Genomic DNA, 14,575 nt, shown 5'->3' on the forward strand with positions numbered 1-14,575 from the left:
CTGCCTTTCATCCAGAGATACAAACAATGACAACAGAACAGAGCCGAGTTTGCCAAGCCAACGAGACTCATCAAACGGCAACAAAAGAGCACCCTTTCACCATGGAAGAGATCAGCAATGCAGCAGACCTAATAAAGGGAAATAGATGCCCTGGACCGGACCTTCTGGAACCCGAAATTATCAAAAAAACGGTAGAGTACGCTCCGAACTTACTACTAAACCTATATAACCTCTGTCTCAGAGAAGGTATCTTCCCGAATTCCTGGAAGATGGCAAACGTTAAACTCATCCTAAAGAATCCAACAAAGCCACCACACCTTCCAGACTCCTATCGGCCCATTGCACTTTTGACAGTTATCAGTAAGCTATTTGAACGACTACTTTACACACGGATCCAACATTACTATGATGAGGCAGGCCTGGCCTCAGCAAACCAATTCGGCTTCAGACGGGGAACCTCCGCCGTGGATGCCTTAACTCACCTCCTGACCAAGGTAAACAGATGTAATACAAAGTACTTCCTAGTGATAGCCGTCGACTTCGCTGGGGCGTTCGACTCACTTTGGTGGCCGAGCGTCCTGGCGAGGTTGCGCGAAGCCAACATGCCGGAAAACCTCTATAACACCATCAAAAGTTACCTAAGCAACAGAACCATCAAAGTCACCGCCCCCTATGGCACACTCTCCAGGCATGTCCATCGGGGCTGCCCTCAAGGTTCGGTCCTTGGCCCACTACTGTGGAATATTGTCTTGGACACCTTTCTTAACATCGATCTCAATGAAGTACAATCTCAGGCATTTGCGGACGACCTCATTCTCACGATACAGGCAAACTCAAGAGCTGCGTTAGAGGTCCTCGCAAATCGGGCCCTGACCACTCTCCAAGAATGGGCAAACCGAAATCAACTCAAAATATCCTCCACAAAAACAAACTCCATCCTACTAAAGGGACGCCTTGATCTTAGGCGGCCTCCGCAAATAAAAATTGGGCAGGAAACAATCAAATTCTCCAACCAACTGAAATACCTAGGCGTGATATTGGACCAAAAACTGTCATTTCAGGACCATCTGAAATATCTCCGTAAAAAAATAAGACGCTACGCAGCCATGGTTGCCAGGGTCACGCGTAAAGAATGGGGCTTAAAAAAGCGAGTCCTCAAACTGTTCTACAAAGCTATCTTCACTCCGATCGTCACCTACGCATCCGGTGCATGGTTTCAAAAAACTACAACAGCAGTAAACAGACGTATCACGGACCAAATTCACAGATCCATCCTCCTAACCATCACTCGCGCTTGCCGCACGGTGAGCACCCACGCCCTGCAAGTGCTCGCAGGCACTCTCCCGCTGGACCTAGAAATCATACAACGCGGCCTACTATACTACCTAGACAAAGGCACCCCACAGACTTTTCTGGGGTTCACTATTGACCTAACCAGCAACAGAAATGTGGAAAAGAAGCGGATACAAACTCACCTGCAGCAGGCATGGCAGGAAAGGTGGAGCAACTCTCAAAAGGGAGAGATCACAAAGAAATTTCTACCCAATATTGAACAAAACTACCCAACCTCACCCAACTGGTTCTCCCCAGGTCTACAAGCAACGTACCTCTTAACTGGACACGGAGCTATTAATGCCAAACTGTCTCTACTTGGGATTCAGGTTGATCCAACTTGCACTTGCGGGGGGCTGGAGAGCTGGCAGCACCTAATGTATGACTGCAGGCTCTATGAAGACCTACGTGGTGTTTTACTCACCAGAATCCACTACTTACCACAGGGACAAGAACATCACCTCCTAGACACAAAGGAGGAGTATCAAGCCTTCTCGGATTATGCACAGGCACTGTTCACGAGGAGGAGGACGAGGAGAAACCAAATGGCCGCAGCCCACAACCCACTACCATTATAACCAAAGAACATCTGTTCTTCAGCTCACTGGGCTCCCTTGCCTGGTGCCTTTCCACCCCCTCCCCTGCGCCGGTGGTGGGATAGTCCCCCCGGCGCCCCCTACTTTCTCCTGGTGAGGCATGGGCATGCTTCACTGACTTTTGGGGTTGCCTACTCTATCATCCCCATATTTCTGCCTTAACCCCCCCAGCCTTCAGTCTCCCACCCACTCTATCTTTATGCTAGCGAATGTCCCACACACAAAAACTTAATTATGTCAAAATTCCCGTTCGCCCATTCTTTCGGCCTTTATTATGCAAGCATTATCCCCCTCACCTAACGATCATCAAACCGACGATGATGGATATATGTCTCTGTCTGTACGTACGTGCATATAAAAGAGCGCGCGCGTTTTTTTTTTTTTTTTTTTTTTTAAGGTCCTAGCCTCTGAAATCTCAGGAAATTAGGTGGCAGGACCTGCCAGAGTGAAACTAAAACTACTGGGTTCCTGGTCTGCCTCCACGGGGCGAAGGTGGGGCAACGTTGGGCCTCAGCAGGGGTCCAGCGGCTAAACGACCAGATGAACAACGGTACAGGACATCACACAGATACAAAGCCCACACACTTTTAAATCTCTGGCATTTCCCAGTGAACTGGTACACCCACAATGAAAGCAACACGGAGATGGGGGAAACCCCTGGTGCCGTCTGACACTAAATACACCTTACACCTTACACCTTACACCTATCTTTTGTATGAATTCATTGCCTCACGCAGCCTTGAAATCATCAACAGACCAGGACAACCAACCACCTACTCTTCGGGAACTGGAGAATCTAACCTGGACATCACACTAACTACTTCTTCTCTTCGCAATAGACTCCTCCATTGGCAGGTGCATGACACAGCCACTACTAGCGACCATCGCCTCATCACTTACAGTGTCACCAATTCTGCCCTCCCTCGTCAAGTGCCTATCCAGGATATTGTAAGATTCTCTACTAAAACAGCGAACTGAGACCAGTTTGACAATGTAATTCAAGATGCTCTTCATGACCCAGCTAGCAACTTCTACCAATCAATGAACAGTGCGCAGAAAACAGACTTTGTGCAGAGTCTGCTCCTCAAAGCTTCAGAGGCTTCCATGAAAAAATGTTCCAGGAAACCAAGATCTGTTCCATGGTGGTCGCAGGAACTCACTAACCTGCGCAATTCTCTGAAGCGCGCTCGGAAAGAATACCAACGCAAGAGAAGGACTGAACCTGCTCACATTGCAGAACAGTATAGAGACCGATTCAAAGCAGTCCGCCGTGAATATACTAACAAAATTTACCATGCCAAGCAAAGCTCATGGCGTTCCCTTGTCGAGACTGAGGAGAACCGGAATCCGTGGGGTTTAGTCCACAAACTCGTGAGGAATAAGCTGGGATCCACGGATGTCATACACTCTGTCCGCTCTGATGACTCGTCTGAGACTACACACTGGGAAGATACAATCAAGCGGATTCTGGATGAACTAATATATCAGGACAACACCAACTCTGATACTGACATCCACAGGAAGGTAGCAGTACAAAATTCCAGCTTCCAGCCAGATATTATGGAGGAACCATTCACAGAGGAAGAAGTCGATGCAGCAATTAAAAAAATCAAAAAAGGTAAAGCTCCTGGTTTGGATTTTATTGAAGGCGAGACTGTGCAACGTCTCTGGGTCATAGCTCCAATAATACTTCTTCAGCTCTTCAACACCTGTCAGAATGAGGGTAACTTTCCATCACGTTGGAAGCATGCTAATCTGAGGCTCTTACCTAAGGATCCCACAGGTACCTCCAAGGCATATCGCCCGATTGCACTGCTTCCCATTCTCGGCAAGGTTTTTGAGAGACTGCTGCTTTCCCGCTTCCAACCCCGATATGAAGCCAGTGGTTTGGCATCCTCGCTTCAATTTGGATTCAAACAAGGGTGCTCCACAATTGATGCTCTATCCAAAACCCTCAAAGTTGCAGAACAGTCGGATGCAACTTATGTACTGGCAATCTTCATTGACTTCAAAGGAGCTTTTGACACAGTGTGGTGGCCGGGCATTCTTCAGAGGGCCAGAGTCTCTAACTGCACTTGGAATTTCTACCACTGCCTCAAAAGCTACTTCTCTAACCGCAAGGTCAGCATCAAAACAAAATATCACTGCATCACCCGACATCTAACCCGAGGCTGTCCCCAGGGCTCCATCCTGGGGCCAGCTGTCTGGAATATGATACTCGACGACTGGCTCCTGAGGGACTACCCACACACTACTCAGCTTTCTTATGCCGACGACATGGTTATTATCATTGAGGGCCCCACCATAGAAACCCAGGCTACGGTTGTTCTCGCTGCTCTGTCCGTATGGGCCATGGAAAATAAACTCTCAGTCTCCACTGAGAAGAGCAAAACCCTCCTATTAAAAGGCAAACTGGACTTCTCCAGACCTCCTACCATACGTTTTAATGGCCGCCCACTGAAAAACTACTGATCGGTGAAGTACCAAGGAGTAATTTTGGACGACAGGAGAACTTTCATTCCTCATATCCAGGCTATCAAAGAAAAGATAAAAAATTACATCACTATGTTAGCACGCTTTACCCGCAAGGACTGGGGTCTTAAAGGACCAACTCAACGCCTTTTATACTCAGCAGTATTTATACCAATTGTTACATATGGAGCTGCAGTATGGTACCACCGAATGACTTTAGTGCATGCTCAACGTAAAATTCAGCAAATTCAACGACTTATGCTACTACAAATGACCCGCACATGTAGAACGACATCAACTGCCGCCCTACAGCTACTAACAGGCCGCCTCCCTTTGGACCTCCACGTCACTTTTATCGGACTTTCTCATGCCATCAAGAAGAATAAGGAAGCTGAATTCCTCACTATTCAAACCCGTACTGATACCGACATCAAACAGGAACATAAACGTGTGTGGCTACAATTCATAAACTTATGGCAAACCCGCTGGAATAACTCCACAACTGGTGCAACTACTAAACTTTTCCTTCCTGTGGTAACCTAGATCAACAAGCAACGTTCCACTTGGTTCTTCAAGAGACGCCTTCTAGAGTTCGGCCTAGTCGAGGATGCCCTCTGTACCTGCGGAGAACCTGAAGACTGGGATCACGTGATGCACTCATGCAACGTATACTTAGATCTAAGAAACCAACTACTCCTAGACCTCCACACTACATCACTTCGGCCAGAAACCAAGTTATTGGAATCTAATGATGCCTTCCGTGCACTGACCAGTTATGCCAACGAGGTCTTTCGTCGTTGCTGGCATCACCTGCAACTCCCGAACACTACTCCTGGATAACCTCCTCTAGACAGCAACTGATACCCAGTACTGGAAACTTCCAGACATGAAACTGCAAATGGCGGACAGCCCTGTCGACGCCGCTCCGTGATTCTCCATTGTGACGATCCTGGACTCTTTAATTTGAACTTTACCTATTCTCTTCTTCCAACCCACAGTCTTTCTTCAGGACTCCCACAACTGCACCTAGCACTCTTCCTGCTCCGTTTCGCCTGGGAGGATGCCTACGCTCCGTAATCCTCGCTATCTTGTCTGTCTTCCACTTTCCTGTCTCTTCTCTGCTCTTTCCTTGGCCTTCCCCACTCGCGCTCCTGCAAGAGTGTGGACGGCCCGTCAGATGTCTTTTACTCCCTGGTCCGGCTCCTCGTGCCAGTGGACGGATGCTGGGAGGCTCCTTCCTGGTGATTGCGCCTCCCAGTAACGAAGAGGCCAGTCAAACAACACACTACTCACACATAACCCACACTGACTGGCTTTGCTATGTTAACAGAGTATTTAACGCGGATTTGTGGGAAACCACGGGAACCGCATAACAAAAAACACTATGTCCACTATCTTTTGTATCAGGGCAGCTCATCTGCCGATAAATCTGTACAGCTGCATAAAAAGCTACCTGAGCGGAAGAAGGGTCTTGGTTCAGGCCCCATACTGCAGGGTCGAGCGCCAAGTACACTGGGGATGCCCGCGGAGCTCTGTATTGGGACCCCTCCTGTGGAACTTTGTCTTGGACGAGTTTCTCCACCTTCACCTAGGGGACGTACAAGCACTGGCGTATGCTGAATGCCTTTCCTTGGTGCTAGCCGCAGACTCAAGAGCCCAAATGGAAATTCTTGCAAACACAGCACTAACCAAACTCCGAGAATGGACGGAAAGGCACCGTCTCACAATTTCGCCCACCAAAACTCAATCCATCCTACTGAAGGGTTACCTAACCTCAACCAGACCACCACAGATTAGAATACAAGACAGAACTATCAAGCTAGTTACTGAACTGAAATACTTGGGAGTTATCCTGGATAGGAACCGGTTTCACTCCACACCTAAAGTATGTGCAGAATAAGATAAAAAATTATGCAGCCATGCTCGCCAGAGTTACACGCCGAGACTGGGGGCTGAAAAGGCGTACTCTGGCGACCCTCTATAAAGCATCATCCCGGCAATCACATATGCCTCTGGTGCATGGTACCACAAGGCCTCAACTGTGGTAAATCGCCGACGGCTTGAAATTATACATAGACCGATCTTATTGACCCTCACCCGTGCATGCAAAACAGTGTCGACCCACGCACTGCAAGTGATTACAGGGGCTCTGCTCCTCGACCTTGAGGCTAACTGAACAGGCATGCTGCAGCAGCTTGTACGGGGAAAGGTTACAACATCTCTGGACCATACAATAGATCCGACAAGCAATTGAAAAGCCGAGAAGAACAAGCTTCAAATCTACCTCTGATCAATCTGGCAACAGCGGTGGACAGACTCTGATAAGGGAGAAGTCACGCGAAAGTTCCTTCCAAATCTGGAGCAAGTGTACCCTATATTTCCGACATGGTTTTGCCCCGGACTGCATGTCACCTACCTCCTTACAGGACACGGGGCGATCCATCATAAGCTTCATCTCCTTGGAATCGCAAACAATCCTGCATGTGCCTGTGGCTCCCCCGAGACCTGGGATCACCAGATGCATGAGTGTGAACTGTATGATGATCTACGTGCCCAGCTGATCACACAAGTGCACTGCAACCCTAAAGACCAGGAGCACCACCTGCAGGAGGATGGGACAACGTACAAAGCCTTAACTGAATTTGATCAGAGCCTATACACTAGACGACTAACCCTTCCACTGCCTCCAAATCACAAACAACAAGGACAAATGTAGTACTCCACGCACCCCATATCTGAAAGCTCCATGATCAAGTGGAAACTTTTATAATTCCATCCATACCAGATTAATGGGGTAGGACCATTAAATATCCCAACTCATCACCAACTATAACCAAACGGAACACGTGTCACAGGAGGAGTATGGGGGGAGAACCTCCCAATTCTACCCCAGTGGATAACGCTGGACATCATGGCAGAACTGAAACTCACCTCAACCATACTCACTTCCTTTTCTCTGCAAATTGACTCACCAACGGGACATGGCTCCCAAGGGCAACCTCCAAACAAAAGAGCAAGCACAGCCTCCGTGCAAAATATACGACCCGGACTTGCATTCTGGTTGACAGATCCATTCTTCCAATCAACAACAGAATCCGCCCTAATGGACAATAAATCCTACTCTTCCAAATATCCATGGACGGGACATGGATCCCACGAGCGACTACTCAACAAATGCTGCATTAACTGCACTGAATTGACTTAGACTTATTGATCCTACATCTCCAGCATCAAATGGACCAGGATTTGCTTCTTGAATACTCAATCTTGACCTACAGATGGAGTATACACCAAAAGCGGCCAGCAGCCTTCTACGCATTATCCTATGGATGCTAAAATCTGATTTAACTGGACGGGTCCCATTTCCAATGAGCGACCTCCAAATACGCGGCCAAACTTGGCTCACACGGACATCAGAGAAGAGGAGTTAAATACTACAAGCGGCTCAATCCTACTAGTCTATACCAAATGCCACATGAACAAATCACAGTCTCTGCATGCACGCTGTATTGGTGACCTGAGCCAGCTCCCTTGCCTGGCTCAACTATTCCACCCCTGGGTAGTGACAGGATAGTGGAGAATGAAAAAGTTCTGGGGGGTAGTTGTTCAGTTAGATATAAAGTTCTCCGAGAACAAGCTGCTAGAACAGCTCATGAGGTTTTGTCAATGTTATACAGAAACTTTGCTAGCAGGGATAAAGAGGTGATTACTCATTTATATGGAGATCATGGTTAGGCCACATTTGAAGTACTGTATACAAGTCTGGTGGAAGAATGTAGATTTGCTGGAAAGGGTGCGGATAGATTGGTGAAGGGAACAAACAAGTGCTCCTACCTAGAAAAGCTTCAGTTATGCAAACTGCAGCATCTCGAGACCAGGCAGCTGTAGGGAGATCTGGTTGAGGTGTTTAAAACCTTGGATGAATGGAGTAAACTAAATGCTAATGTTATTCTTTCACTTGCAGAGACTACATACATGAGGGGGCATAAATTCAAGTTGAGCAAGTATGGTTGCAGGATAGATGTGTGGAAGTTTTCCTTCAGCCAGCATGAGGTTGATTGTTGGAACATGCTTCCATCTGTTGATGTGGAAATGGATGGTTTGAATAAATTCAAGGAAGAAATAGACAAATTCTTGGAGGGTAGATGGGTGAACTTTTTTTTATTTTTTTGTTTTGGCCAATGCTGTATAAGCTTGCTTTCTTACATCATTTCCCATTACTACTACTCATGTTTATGAATTGGAGATACACATGCACATCTCAAGTCCATAGGGACTTTCACTGATATTTTAAAGAATGCTCTCATAATCATGACTTAAGGCTTGCTTACCTCCTTTACTGCCTCTCTTAAAATGATTGGATAGATCCCATCCATCCCAGTTGCCTTTTTTAAGTTCAGCTTCAACCATTTCCCCTCCACTTTCCTTTCAGTTATCACAAAGTAATTTAGCTTCGCATTGGAGTTTGATAAACTACTGGCATCCCTTCCCCTAATGAATTCCTCACATGTGAATGTAGATGTAAATACCTATTCAATTTGTCTGCAACCAACAGATACTCATAGACATCAAGTGGTCCAATGAGATTCAATGCCTTCCTTCTTGCTTTTCTTCACCAGAGACTTCTCATAATCTGCCCTAACTTGCCTAACCTCCTTTGTGACTTGATTACGGACTAATTTATATTTATAATAGACTTCTGTATCACCTGATAATTTATATGCATTCCATGCACTTTTCTACTCTCCCATGTGTCTCAATATTTCATCTGACATTCATTTAGGTCTAAGCCTTGAACAGCATTTCATCGTTGGTATGAGAAGCCTAGTAGCTTCTATGATTACTTCTCTAAATGCTTCCCATTTGGAATTTTTGCTGTACATGGTAATGCAATCAGTTGGTTCCACAGCATAGAATTTAAAACTGTCTGAGACCACAAAGATCATTCTAAGAAAGAAAAGCCTTTCCCTTTATTGTGCAATATATTTTGCAAAAAGGATAGGTGGAATAGGACTAGGATATATCTGCAGGGGCAAAAGCTGATGATGTTGTAGAGAAGATATCTTTTAAGGGCACAAAGGATGTATTGGTTGTACACGTTGGCTCTAATGACATTAAGCGTAGGAGATCTGCAGACATACTTAACAAGTACAGGTCAATGCTGAAAAAAAAAAAAAAAAAAATTGTGAGTTGGGGTTAAATTTGAAAGTGTCTGCAATTCTGCCCAGGCACGATAGGGGAAAATATATGATGAGAGCTTTGTCAATCAATTTGGCCCTGAGAGATTGTGCAAGGCTTGCTGGGGTAGAATTTTTCTCAGTGGTCTGCGCTTGTTAACAGGAGAGATTGCTTCTACAGGGATGGGATACACTTAAATAGAAAGGGTGCAAGAATATTTGTTGATGCTATCGAGGCAGTGTTAGGTGGGTTGGAAAACTGCTAGTTCGGGTGGGGGGATTCACAGACTAATAGAAGCCACAGAGAGAGAGGTGAAAGTTTCTATTGGAATGAGCAGCAGTCTGGAAAGCAAGGTACTGGGAATTTCAAGGGCAGCTGGGAGTCATCATGGAACAAGTAAATACATGGGTTGTGTTAGAGTAACTAAGAGTAAGAATAGATGCATGTATACTTGCATGTACACCAGTGCTAGGAGTATTGTAAATAAATTTGATGAATTTGAGGTGCCGGCAAAGACATCAAAGGCTGATGTTGTTGGGATATCAGAGACATGGTGTCACACAGATGTAAGGAATGCAGAAAAAATAAACAGCATCACTGTTAGTTAAGAAACACAAATTCTAAGGAAGAGCATCCAGTTGACATGTGTTAAATCAATTTGGTGTGACATACGTATTGGGAAAACCAAGTTGAGAGTAGGAGTGTGTTATAGGCCTAATGACTCTAATGAGAACAGTGAACAACTGTACAGAGAAAGAGAGTGGTCCAGTAAATCAGTGTCTTATATAATTGGGGCTTTCACCTTCCTAGATATAGACTGAAACCTGTGGGTTGGTCACTCACACACTAGCAAGACTTTTGTGATTTTATAGGCTGATTGTTTTCTACAGCAGCAGCATTTTCGAGAGGGAACCAGAGGAAATAATTACTCTTGATCTGATTATCAGCAGTGACACTTCATGCATTAAGAATCTGCAGATAAAGGAACCACTAAGTGGCAGTGATCGCAGTGTACTGATGTGCGATTTACTTAAAGATGTAACTACCATCAAAGGGAAGGGATTTTTGCTTTTGCAAAGATGACTACAGTGGTCTCAGAGATTTTTTTAAAATTCTATAAAGTGGGACCAACTGATGATGTTACCAACAGCATATTCTAAATGGGAAGTATTCAAAGAATTAATGTTGGAAGCAACTAGGCTTTTCACACCAACTAAGAAATACTGTATCCTGAAAGAGGCCTCTGAGGTCGGGAAAACTCATATCTAGGAAATAAACTCATACACCGACCATTGAACAAAATTTACTGTAACTAAAATTTTTACAAATAGTATAAAAATATAATATAAAATCAAAAACAAATTATTTACAATAATTGCGGAATACTAAAAACTGTAATAAAAGATCGTTTACAATAAAATAAGCTAAAATATAAAATTAAAAGCGCTAAAAACCTGGAGCTTTCGAGAGCGTCAGCTCTCTTCTTCAACAGTAATATGACTTTCTGCAACATCTCCTTAAATAGCAGGTTCACGGTACCTCCACACGTGGTATTTCTCCACGTGGTTCAATCGGCACCTGGTCAGAACCGGAAGCGGAAATGTCTCGGGTACGTGGCAAAGAAAATCGTTCATCTGAACTTAATACAATTGTTTCAAAAATAGGATGAATACGCATGCCTCTATCTCTATTCATGGTATTCTTACTGGATGAACCAATCCGTAAACCCTCGAGCCATTTACGCTCCCAGTATCCATGTGCACGATCCAAAATAACAGTGTCCTCCGGGGAGATTTGATGCTGCTTCTCCCAAAAATGTTCGGCCACGGCAGACTTACTGTAATCAGCGGTTCTTATGGCATTTAAATGTTCCCCCAGACGATCCCTAAGCCGTTGTTTAGGGATCGTCTGGGGGAACTGTTATGTGGGGGAAACAAAACGACGGCTTAGGGATCGTCTGGGGGAACATTTAAATGCCGTAAGAACCGCTGATTACAATAACTCTGCCGAGGCTGAACATTTTTGGGAGAAGCAGCATCAAATCTCCCCGGAGGACGCTGTTATTTTGGATCGTGCACACGGATACTGGGAGCGTAAATGGCTCGAGGGTTTATGGATTGGTTCATCCAGTAAGAATACCATGAATAGAGATAAAGGCATGCGTATTCATCCTATTTTTGAAACAATTGTATTAAGTTCGGATGAACGATTTTCTTTGCCACGTACCCGAGACATTTCTGCTTCCGGTTCTGACCAGGTGCCGATTGAACCACGTGGAGAAATACCACGTGTGGAGGTACCGTGAACCTGCTATTTAAGGAGATGTTGCAGAAAGTCATATTACTGTTGAAGAAGAGAGCTGACGCTCTCGAAAGCTCCAGGTTTTTAGCGCTTTTAATTTTTATATTTTAGCTTATTTTATTGTAAACGATCTTTTATTACAGTTTTTAGTATTCCGCAATTATTGTAAATAATTTGTTTTTGATTTTATATTATATTTTTATACTATTTGTAAAAATTTTAGTTACAGTAAATTTTGTTCAATGGTCGGTGTATGAGTTTATTTCCTAGATATAAGAAATACTATTCAAGGTTTAGGCCTAAATGGATGCTAGATGACCTAATGAGACTTGTGACAGAGAAGAAAATGCACGGGACACATAAATTATCAGGAGACACAGATGCCTATGGTAGATATATGATAGCCTGTAATCACAAAGGATATTATGCAAGGAAAGGCAGATTATGAGAAATCTTTGGTAAACAATGCAAAGAAAAACAGTAGGTTTCTTTCTTCCTAAATTTACTTATGTAAACTTAGGAAGGGGATGAATAAGATTGGTCCACTTGACATCAACGGTTCGATTGTTGATGAACCAGCTGAGGTAGCTGACAAATTGAATGAGTATTTTGAATCTACATTTGCACATGTGGAGGCCAGAAGCTTAGTAAACTCTGGCAGGGAGTTAATGATTTTGTAATAACTGAGAGCGAAGCAGAGGAGAAATTGTTGAAATTGAACAAAAGAAAGAAACTTGGGGTGGATGGGATCTATCTAGTTATATTAAAGGAAGCAGAAAAGGAAGTAAGCAAGTCGTAATTTTGAAAGCTTCCTTGGATTCAGGGGAGATCCCCATGGACTGGAGATGTGCAAATGTGTCTCCAATTCACAAAGGAGAATTAAATGGTTGACATGAGTAATTACAAACCTGTGAGTCTAACTTCTGTTCCAGGAAAAATAATGGAGTCACTGGTTAAGGAAGCGATGTAAGATCATCATTGAAGTTATAGTTCAGACACAGCATGTTTGTTAAGGGGAAGTCTTCTTTGGCCTGTTTGATTGGATACTATGATGTGGTCACAAAGGAACTGGATGCAAAAAATAATTCTGATGTCATATTTGGATATTAGGAAAGCTTTTGATACTGTGGCACATAGAAGACTACTGTACAAATTGGAGCAGTATGGCATTAAGGGCAAGTTGCTAAAATGGATAAAAGAATGGTTGAGTGGGAGAAGACAGAGTGGTTATCAATGGACACTGCTCTTTGAGGACTATTGTTATTATTGGAGTCCCTCAGGATTCAGCATTGGGCCCATTTTTGTTTTCAGTATTTATCAATGTTATTGATGAAGGTATATTAGGGTTAATGTCTAAGTTTGCAGACGATACGAAGGTTGGCAGGGTTGTTAATGACAGTAATGATAGTACGCTATTGCAACAGGATTTGGAAAAGTTGAGCAGATGGGGTGAGAGGTGGCAACTGAAGTTTAACATTGACAAATGTAAGTACTGCATGTGGGTAGCAGTAACCCCAGAGTAATGTATCAACTGGGTGGTACTACACTCAGGGTAGTGGAGAATGAAAAGGACCTGGGGTTAACTGTGCAGCCAGATGTGAAGTTTTCTGAGCAGTGTAGACAGTCTGAAAGAGTAGTTCATGGTGTCATCAATGATATACAGGAATTTTGCTAGCAGGGATAAGGGTGTGATTGTCCCCTTGTATAAGGCAATGGTCAGGCCACACCTTGAGTACTACATACAGATCTGGAGGCCTCATTTTAGGAAGGATGTGGAGCTGCGAGATTGGTGAATGGAACAAATGGTTAGTGTTACCAATAAAGGCTTAAATCCTGCAAATTGCAGCTTCCGGAGACTAGGCACCTGTGAGGTGATCTAACTGAGATGTATAAGGCCTTGAATGGTTTGAGTAAGCTCAATGCTAATGAGATTCTTCCTCTTGCTCAGATTACTCACCTGAGGGGACATAAATTCAAATCGAGGAAAGACAATTGTAGAATAGATGTGCAGCCTGTAGCCAGCGGGTGGCTGATAGTTGAAACAAACTTCTATCTGTTGTAGTGGAGGTGAACAACATAAATAAGTTGAAGGCATAACTAGACAAACAGGAGTTATTGGATGGATGAAATGGGAAGTTTTTTTTTCCAGCTGATGCTATATAAGCTTGCAGTTGCATCATATGCCTCTACTAATGTTTACCCTCAACATTTTTATGTCTTTAAATTCCATATAAGTACACTGTGGCACCCAGTAGGTCTTTTACCAGCAGATTCTTAATGCATGTAGAATTGTTGCTGATAACCAGATCAAGTGTGTTACTTCCTTTTGTTGCATCTTTAATATGTAGAAAACAATCATCCAAGAAATCTACAAACATCTTGCTAGCGTTTGAGTGACCAATCCACTCCAGTGAACATTTAGAAAGCCAAATTCCCCCATTATAAGACATTCTAATTTATGGCCCACATTATTTCACTGTATAGCTGTTTAGTATACTCATCACAGTCATTAGTCCTATAATACACTCCTACTCTCAATTATGTTTTTTACCAATTCTTATATCACACCAAACTGACTCAATACTGCAGTGGTAATTAATGTTGATTGGATGCACTGCCTTAGATTTATTCTTCTTAACTAAGAGCATAACCCCTCCATCCCCTTTTGTCCTTCCTGTATACATTGTACTCCCCAT

Source organism: Mastigoproctus giganteus, chromosome 11, assembly GCF_048544385.1.
Source record: "Mastigoproctus giganteus isolate SK-2022 chromosome 11, ASM4854438v1, whole genome shotgun sequence".
NCBI classification, from domain to species: Eukaryota; Metazoa; Arthropoda; class Arachnida; order Uropygi; family Thelyphonidae; genus Mastigoproctus; species Mastigoproctus giganteus.